This window comes from Mytilus edulis, chromosome 3 (genome assembly GCF_963676685.1).
Source record: "Mytilus edulis chromosome 3, xbMytEdul2.2, whole genome shotgun sequence".
In the NCBI taxonomy this organism is placed as follows: domain Eukaryota; kingdom Metazoa; phylum Mollusca; class Bivalvia; order Mytilida; family Mytilidae; genus Mytilus; species Mytilus edulis.
The window spans coordinates 3,237,485-3,247,584 of record NC_092346.1 but is presented as its reverse complement, the minus strand read 5'-3'; the positions used below and the strand labels follow the sequence as shown (position 1 = coordinate 3,247,584).

Here is a 10,100-nt window from a genome sequence, read left to right as displayed (position 1 = left end):
TGGTATTCAAAAATAATTGTGACATATTTGTGTTGCTGTCTCCCTAGTGTATACTTCAGTTGTTCGGATTATCTCTTTTTCTTTTCTACATACCTTCTTCATGTTCTTGGTACCTTGTAAAACTGATGAGTTATCAGTATTAATGTTGTTGGGAATAACATTGTTAAAAAAGGGAGCCACATTTTTTTGTATTAAACCAAATACATGTATCACTCATCTATTCAAACCATTGCCTTTCTCAATTGGCTTTGTTGTTTCATGATAGATGTGCTTGTGTTGTTTGTTTTCTGTTTCATTGACTTATACATTACAACCCACATCTCCTTTCTTTCATATAGACTTGATTTTTTATTAGTTGTTAGTGGCTTTGAACTAGCTGTCAGATAACTGCAAGTACTCTCAGATCTGTTCATTGTGTCTTTTTGTGTCTGGATGTATAATTAACCGGCCACGTCCACTTGTATTTATGTCTATCTGATGAGTTAAGCCTTTTTCAACTGATTTTTATAGTTGGTTCTTATGTTGTACTGTTATACAACTGTCCCAGGTTGGGGGAGGGTTGAGATCCCGCATACATGTTTAACCCCGCCACATTATTTGTGTATGTACCTGTCAGGAGCCTGTAATTCAGTGGTTGTCGTTGGTTTATGTGTTACATATTTGTTTTTTGTTCATTTTTTTTTTACATAAATAAGGCCGTTAGTTTCCTCGTTTGAATTGTTTTACATTGTCTTATTGGGGCCTTTTATAGCTGACTATGTGGTATGGGCTTTGTTCATTGTTGAAGGCCGTATGGTGACCTATATTTGTTAATGCTTGTGTCATTTTGGTCTTTTGTGGATAGTTATCTCATTGGCAATCATACCACATCTTTTTTTTATATTGAAATAACAGCAAATGCCAAATGGTGACAATAGCACCTTTGGTCAGTTATGTGGGGAGGTAAGGAACAGCCAAGTACATTAGCTATAGCTTACAGCTGGTATTGTAATTGACTTTTCTAAAAACCCATTGCAATATACAAAATTCATGTACAAAAGATTATTCAAAACAAGAGGAAATGAAAATATGTCTTCTCAAAAGATTTATTATTCATTTATAAAGTTAATATTTTGATATATTTTCAAAACAATATGAGCAAAAGTCTTTAAACATTTAACATTATATATTTATATATCTATATATATTATATTCAAATATCAGACAAGTAAACTTTCAGCTTCATATTTTTTTTGTAATGTTTGCTTTGTATCTATAAGAATTTATTCTTTTAATTCTTATTCTGTGTTCTTAAGCTTCCTTCAATCAATCCCTCAATGTTCTGTGTACTGTAAAATGTACATCATTTGTAGATAAAGACAAGCAAGAACTTTCTCCAACAAATCACTTCTTCCTCTCACATGAACCAACATTGTGTGTGTGTGAAACCTGAAATAAAAGACAGAATTTCCTAATATAAAAGAATAAAGTCAGTGCATAATGTATTAATGTAACTCCCCTTTAAGATATATGAAAGTAATCATGAATGGGAAAACAAATATAGCTTGATCAAATGTAAAGAGTAGTAGATTAGAAACCTTGGTTAGCAAAGATGTTACCTAATGAAAACTTAAGAAACTTATTAACTGCTCTCAATCTCATACATACATGTATATACATACAAATTAATATCCAAATTTAGAGAGAAAGTTGAGAAAATCAAGTGATGCTAGAAATCCAAGGATGGATGTATAATATTTTACATTACAACATTCCTAACATGCTTTTTAAAGTTCATTGCAAACATCAACAATGTATAAACCAGTTTTTTTTTTTTTAAATATTAAGATAAATGTATATGCTTTAATGAAACAATTGCACTGTATACATTCATGACATTGTAGGTACATGTACACATGAATTGCTGAAAAATTGACCATCAGTTTTATAATCCATTTATTATTTATTTATTAAAAAAATATCACTTACCTTATTCAGTACTAGTTTTCTTGGTAGACTGTGGGTAACACTGGTTAGAAATACCTAAAAAATAAGACATAAAAAGTTGAACATAATTTACATGTACAAATGTACATCATGATCAGTACATGTATAACATAGAAAATACAAGTTTTCATTTTGTTTAACAATGTTAAAAGATCAGTATGATCTTCAATCAGTAAATACAATAATTTGTAATTTTAACATTTATAACATAACAATTAATAGAATTTATAACATACATGACATATGGGGAGGTGGTTTTTAGTATTTAGTCATTAAACAAATGGCATTTGAGTGGTCATGGTACAAATTTAATAAAATTTCAATCAAACAGTTGTAAATCTCTCGCAACAAAGAAAGGTAATTTAAATTAGCCAGATTTTTTTCTTTCTCACAACTCTTAAAAATAGCATCAATTTTGTTGCTATTTTAGATGGGTAGCAGTTTATTTTTTTAATTTAATGACAGGTTCTGAATTTCATATCCATGCACAACTGATGTACATTATTAGGTATTATCAGACCTGTAACACTGTTACAGAATGAACACATCACTTGATTTAAATATTTTTTTCAAAAGGTGTAGAAGGTACCTTTGTAGCTATTTTATTTGTTTGTTTACATTTATTTAAAAAGGAAAAGTTGGATGAGGGGCATTTGATACAATACATGTCATGCATGTTGTTGTCAGAAGGGGTAACCCAAATATGCAAAACTTCAAGAAAATGATTTAAAACTTTGACTCTTTGATATGATTATACATGTACATGTAGTGTACATATATATAAATTTATTGTACATGTAACTGGTAACTGATATATTTTTCTTAAATAAATTATTTGATTAATTGTAGCTGATCCATGCTGTAGAAAAACATGTAGTTCGTTACATGTACATTTTATATCTAGTTATTTCTTTAGAATAAATGCAAGTAACTGTTAGTGTTACCAGAGACATATAATACATGTATTATATGTCTCTGGTGATACTATACATTTTATTTTATTATATTATGGCATGTATGGTCTGAAATATAGTTTGGATATGAGTGAGGTTGTGGCAATTATAAGATTATTAGGCTATACCCTATTTACAAAGTCAGGCTAAATCATATACATGTACATGAACATTTTAGTCACATTTTGCCAATTTACCTTTTTTTGTGTGTGATCATGGTGCTGGTCAACTCCGACAAAGTTTGAAGAGGTACATGTAGTTTCTAGTACTTGTTTTGAGATGAAACATAGAAAATGGAGAGGTTGGGTAATGATTTACAGTGTATAAAACATTTGTTTTAGTTACTGTATGTAACAATAAGTTACATCATTATTATTAAACATTTTACTGCACTCTAATATCATTTGAATTCATTATCTCAATATAAATCTATCCTCCATAAAAAAAAGAATATTTAAATTAAATTAAGTTAGTATTACTATTACTTACTATTACTCCATGGTCTAGGGATCTTTCTGTTTTTTGTCATGCCTGGATACTCCTGTTATTGCTCTCCCCTTTCACATTGATAGAGGTGCATACACCATGTACAGTCAAAAGACAGTCAAGGGAAAAGCCACACATACAAAAATGTCTTTAGAAGTTTTCATTTTGTTTAACAATGTTAAAAGATCAGTATGATCTTCAATCAGTAAATACAATAATTTGTAATTTTAACATTTATAACATAACAATTAATAGAATTTATAACATACATGACATATGGGGAGGTGGTTTTTAGTATTTAGTCATTAAACAAATGGCATTTGAGTGGTCATGGTACAAATTTAACAAAATTTCAATCAAACAGTTGTAAATCTCTCGCAACAAAGAAAGGTAATTTAAATTAGCCAGATTTTTTTTCTTTCCCACAACTCTTAAAAATAGCATCAATTTTGTTGCTATTTTAGATGGGTAGCAGTTTATTTTTTTAATTTAATGACAGGTTCTGAATTTCATATCCATGCACAACTGATGTACATTATTAGGTATTATCAGACCTGTAACACTGTTACAGAATGAACACATCACTTGATTTAAATATTTTTTCAAAAGGTGTAGAAGGTACCTTTGTAGCTATTTTATTTGTTTGTTTACATTTATTTAAAAAGGAAAAGTTGGATGAGGGGCATTTGATACAATACATGTCATGCATGTTGTTGTCAGAAGGGGTAACCCAAATATGCAAAACTTCAAGAAAATGATTTAAAACTTTGACTCTTTGATATGATTATACATGTACATGTAGTGTACATATATATAAATTTATTGTACATGTAACTGGTAACTGATATATTTTTCTTAAATAAATTATTTGATTAATTGTAGCTGATCCATGCTGTAGAAAAACATGTAGTTCATTACAATCATGTACATTTTATACCTAGTTATTTCTTTAGAATAAATGCAAGTAACTGTTAGTGTTACCAGAGACATATAATACATGTATTATATGTCTCTGGTGATACTATACATTTTATTTTATTATATTATGGCATGTATGGTCTGAAATATAGTTTGGATATGAGTGAGGTTGTGGCAATTATAAGATTATTAGGCTATACCCTATTTACAAAGTCAGGCTAAATCATATACATGTACATGAACATTTTAGTCACATTTTGCCAATTTACCTTTTTTTGTGTGTGATCATGGTGCTGGTCAACTCCGACAAAGTTTGAAGAGGTACATGTAGTTTCTAGTACTTGTTTTGAGATGAAACATAGAAAATGGAGGGGTTGGGTAATGATTTACAGTGTATAAAACATTTGTTTTAGTTACTGTATGTAACAATAAGTTACATCATTATTATTAAACATTTTACTGCACTCTAATATCATTTGAATTCATTATCTCAATATAAATCTATCCTCCATAAAAAAAAGAATAATTAAATTAAATTAAGTTAGTATTACTATTACTTACTATTACTCCATGGTCTAGGGATCTTTCTGTTTTTTGTCATGCCTGGATACTCCTGTTATTGCTCTCCCTTTTCACATTGATAGAGGTGCATACACCATGTACAGTCAAAAGACAGTCAGGGGAAAAGCCACACATACAAAAATGTCTTTAGAAGTTATCAAGTTATGTCATGCTTCATTGCTTGCTCATGCAGTCATGGACATTGACAATGATATTGTCTATGTAATCTTGGTACTTCTATACAATGTATGAGTTGCTGTCTTATTGTCTGACAAGCTGGTCTACGTTGGGATGTCTTTGATCATGATACAGTCCTGATAAATTGAAAACTACAACAGGAATTCTCAAGCTTCTTTACTGGCATCGGACTCGGTAGCATGGTATACACATCAACAAGGCAACATGGGATGCCACTGGAAAAGTTGTGAAAGGACTCGCCTTTGTCTAAAATTGTTCTAAAATATTTCCACATCATGCACAGTTTCTTCTTAAAGAAGATATGGACTCTCGTAACAGCGAAAACGGAATAAAACTGTGTAATATCTAATGAAACACAGCAGATGCAAAATCTTTGCAAACAGGAAATGAGTAATTGTAAACATTGCAGTTCAGGGGTGAATTAAGAAAATATAGTCTTTATATTATTTATTCCTTGTAATTAAATAGGAACCACTCTGTATTTTCATAAAAAGATAGAAAATGGTACAGCTATGTTTAATTCTATTAAAATAACGACTTTGGATGTTTTCAGTCACATGGCAACTGTTGTTATGTAAGAGAAAGTAATGTTTCTTGAAAGGAGTTATCTCCCTTAGACCATTTTAAATAAAAAAGAAATCAAATTTACTCAAAATCAGGACTAGGCTACATATTTTATTTTTTGATATTTTTTAAAGAAAATTATTCTCTTTAGGTTGCATATAAACATTTTCCTTAAAACATCCGGTCTTAGGAGAAAATAGTGAAATTCTTATACTGCAATAAGTGGGGAAAGTTCATATTTGTCCAATATTCAATAAAGCACCAAGAAAAATATACTGTGTTCAATGGTTTAATATTACAACTTTAGCTCTTACTTCACAATATCTTTCAACACAAAAAGTATTGTGGATTTCTGTGATACAGTGTGTATCACTATTTCATCATTTTGCATGATTCTTAGCCAGACTGCTACTTTAAAATAAACAAAATAACAGCTTAACACTTGAAATTCATCGAGAGACTAGAAAACAAACTTTGTTCACAAAAAGATGCCATCATTAATTTACAAAAGAATATACCTTTGTTGTACATTCTAAAATTCTAGAACACAAAGGTATTCTCTGACCTCAACTTGTGTAAAGAGTATAGACAGTGTTTAAAATGACCTTCCACTGTTCGTTCGGTATACTAAAACAAATGTGGCAACTTAGAATCGAAGAATATCCTAAATTGTTACACCTCAACATTTATTTCGCTACGATCGTCGCCCTCATTGAAATAATCTTCTCGTGTTGAAAATTTTGGATCTTCACCTTTCAACGGGCCATAATTGTATAATGTTCCATGTTCATGATTTCAAGGTGAGATAACTCCTTTCGAACAGCCATGAAGTTCATCACAGTATTGCTAACAGCTTGGATTAATCAATAAATAAACGTATCTCAGAAACAGACATTATACGACATACGTATACGCGAATTATAATTATTTGTTGTATATAAAATTCAGTTGTACTATACCTTTTCAATCGTATCTAATTAAAAACCAAGTCTGAAATATTTTACATTCACCACTGAACCATGAACAGGAGGTCAGATGGACGTGTAGACGTTAAACTAGTTCCAAACAGCCATATATAGAAGAACTATTGCATTGGGTATCTGAATTATCGACTAAAACTGTGTTCAATGATCCATGAAATGAGCTAAAGTTTAAAAGAAAACTGTTCTACTGTTTGTGATCACAGTATGTATGTGTAACGCACAATATATTTAAACTGTGTGCACAATATATCATGTTGTGTGCAAAATATATATTTATACTGTGTGCACAATATTTTTATATTGTGTTCACACTATGTTTAAATTAGGCACACAATATATTATTCTGTGCGTACAATGTATTATTTTCTTTGCATGTCCCTCGCAGGGTTCCAAACTAACCAATATTTATTTGAACACAATCTACATATATAAGAATTTGAAGAAAAAAATATTTTTTTAATAAAATGTGATTTTTGAGAAAAATAATGATATTTTTGAAAGTAAATTAAAAAAAATCGGTTATTCATGTTTAACATTTTAACAATAGAAGAAAGACCATAATGTCTTATGTTATCGATATCAATAGTTATCTTTTCGTTGTGTGAACATTTTTGTTTCAGAACTAATTATATTTTTTTTTTCAAATCTTAGTTATTTCTAGTTTGTTAGAGTCAATACTTTCTTATTTGCACTAACACAAAACCTTGTGTTGCGCCTGTGATGTTTCCCTCGGTTTTAGTTTGTTACCCCGATTTTGTTTTTTGTCCATGGATTTATGAGTTTTGAACAGTGGTATACAACCGTTGCCTTTATGTAATAAATATCTTCCAATTTATACGATATTCCCAGGCTTGTATTACATGATATGGTTTCCTTGAAAGAGAGTTGCTACTAACAAGAAAGCTATTAAACCAAGAGTTACAAATGGTGAAGTTAAAATCATCCATTCATACATTTTTCAGACATCATCACGAGATGATTGATTGTTAAGGATATAACTACGTGTAAGCTGTAAGCCTTATTTTAGCCTGAATATGTAGTATTGATATGGTCATCTGATAAAGTCATACTGATTATAAGATGCACAGTTTTTTCAACTTTCAAAATCTTTCTGTGTGAAACCTTCGACCTATTACTGGTAATATTATTTGTTTGAAAAGCTGTAGATAGTTATCAAAGGTACCAGGATTATAATTTAGTACGCCAGACGCGCGTTTCGTCTACATAAGACTCATCAGTGACGCTCATATCAAAATATTTATAAAGCCAAACAAGTACAAAGTTGAAGAGCATTGAGGATCCAAAATTCCAAAAAGTTGTGCCAAATACGGCTAAGGTAATCTATGCCTGGGATAAGAAAATCCTTAATTTTTCGTAAAATTCAAAGTTTTGTAACAGGAAATTTATTAAAATGACCACATTATTGATATTCATGTCAACACCGAAGTGTTGAGCCTGGAATAGAGTTGTAGCATTTTTTATCAACAGCATTTTCCAATATTAGTTATATTGATTCGTTGTTTCTATGTTTTGCGTCATGCCGGCTTACACATTGGAAACTGTACCTATACGCCTTGTTTAAAGTCTAGATTTTTAGTATTCATATTGTCATCTTTTAAGTCATACTGATCAAAATACTATAATAGTAAACGATGTGACAATGCTAGAATTTAGAAATGTCATCCTTGTGAAGATGATGCCCACCCTCGCGTCACTTTTTTAATGACCGTATTAATAATCCTGGTACTCTTGATAACTATTTGTCCGATAAGAATAAAAACAATTCATTAAAAACATAGATTATTGGACAGATGCATATGGCCTGAGCCGTGATATTCGTAGATTTTATTCCTCGCAAACGCTCAGGATAAAATTCCAAAATCACAGCTCAGGCCATGTGTAATTATCCAACAAACTATGGCTTCCATGAATTATTTCGTAAGTATTGTACCACCATGCATTCTTGCTATAAATCTTACACTAGCAGACACAACTGCAGTTATTTTAAAGGTGAGTTAAGTGCTTTTTCTTCTGTGAAAGTGTTTCAAGTCTTATATAAGAGGTTGTCAATTTCCTGACTGCAAAAGGTTTCTTTGAGTCAATGAGAACCAGCAGGTCTTACCCAGATTTCTTGGCGATTTGAGTGTACGGCATCATGGTAGATCAACGGTTACGATGATGTAGATGCCCTCATGATTTCACATGTTTTCGTGAAGACTCAGCATTTTGTGTGAAAGGCATCACGGGTAGGATAATAATAAAGTCACAACATACAGATGTTTCGATCTTGTGCATTCAGTAATTCCCCTTCATGCATCATACGCATGTGCTCTGGTTTTAAACAAGTAGAATAACTTGGAAACAATATTTGCGCCGCTATACACTTGCCAACGAAATATGTAGAAGTCTCGGGTTTGCCATCTGTAACATTCTACCAGCAGCACATGTTTTAACATGATGCGATACAACGTCATTCCTGTTTATGATTGATTGGCTGACTGTTTATTTTGAGCCTTGAAGGACTTCGCTGATTTCTAATTATGACATCGATGAATCTGTAGATGTAGCTCAAAATTTTGTTTCGACGTTGAATGATCTCAAGTCAAAACTCAAAATAGATCATCGTGACTTAAAAAAAGAGCGTAAAATTGGCTAAAACTGTTTGTTCTATTGTTGGGTTGTTTTCTCTTTGATACATTTCCAATTTCAATTCTTAAACTTCCAATTCAAAATGTTTCCCTTGTCAAACTTCCTCCTTGTGAATCTACTTTTCAACAATGTGTAATAAGAGCTTTGCTCCAGACATCAATTTGATGTTTTCCCATATAGCAAAACTACCCGTTATTCACCTATTAAGTTCGGATGAGAAAAGAAGAATGACGTGTTCCTGTCTATCTCGAAGGTCAGTTGTCACATGAAATCTGCCAAATTTATTTTGCATTTGCTTCGAAACAATTTATCATATACAGATTTATATCCATGTTAGGCAAATGACATAATTCAAAATTTAAATACTCGTCTAGTTGCAGTTCGAAATATTGATGACGACGAAGATGTATATGTAAAATATTTCATTTTTATTTGGTATCTTATTTAATCATTGTTAGCTATCACATAAACATTAAGCAGTCCATATTTTTTTTCTAGACAATAAATATAACATCTACTCATTGCTGAAGTTGTGGGAAATATCGTAATAATCTATCTAGTTGGAAAAATATGTAAACAAACCCTCCAATATGGTTTCTGACCTTGAACCATAGTATGTAGTAAGTTATAATAGCTTCGACGGAGGTTGGGTGACGTATTGTTATTTTTCGATTTTTTTTCTTTTCCTTATTATTATTCCACATTTTTATGTCAAGACTATTTCTCGGAATTGTATGGACCAATGATAATGTACTTGATCATAATGTTCACCCTCATGTGTAGATATGCAATCGGGGGTTAA

At 31.0% G+C, this 10,100-nt stretch overlaps 1 long non-coding RNA gene across 1 annotated transcript; it reads right to left on the bottom strand.

The window, feature by feature from the left end:
- Nucleotides 1–1,216: 1,216 nt before the first annotated feature.
- On the bottom strand, nt 1,217–3,507 carry LOC139514759 (uncharacterized). Its single transcript, XR_011662685.1, has 3 exons — nt 3,429–3,507; nt 1,969–2,022; nt 1,217–1,428 (listed from the first exon to the last, which is right to left on the bottom strand). It is a non-coding gene; the product is annotated as an uncharacterized lncRNA (long non-coding RNA).
- Nucleotides 3,508–10,100: the final 6,593 nt, after the last annotated feature.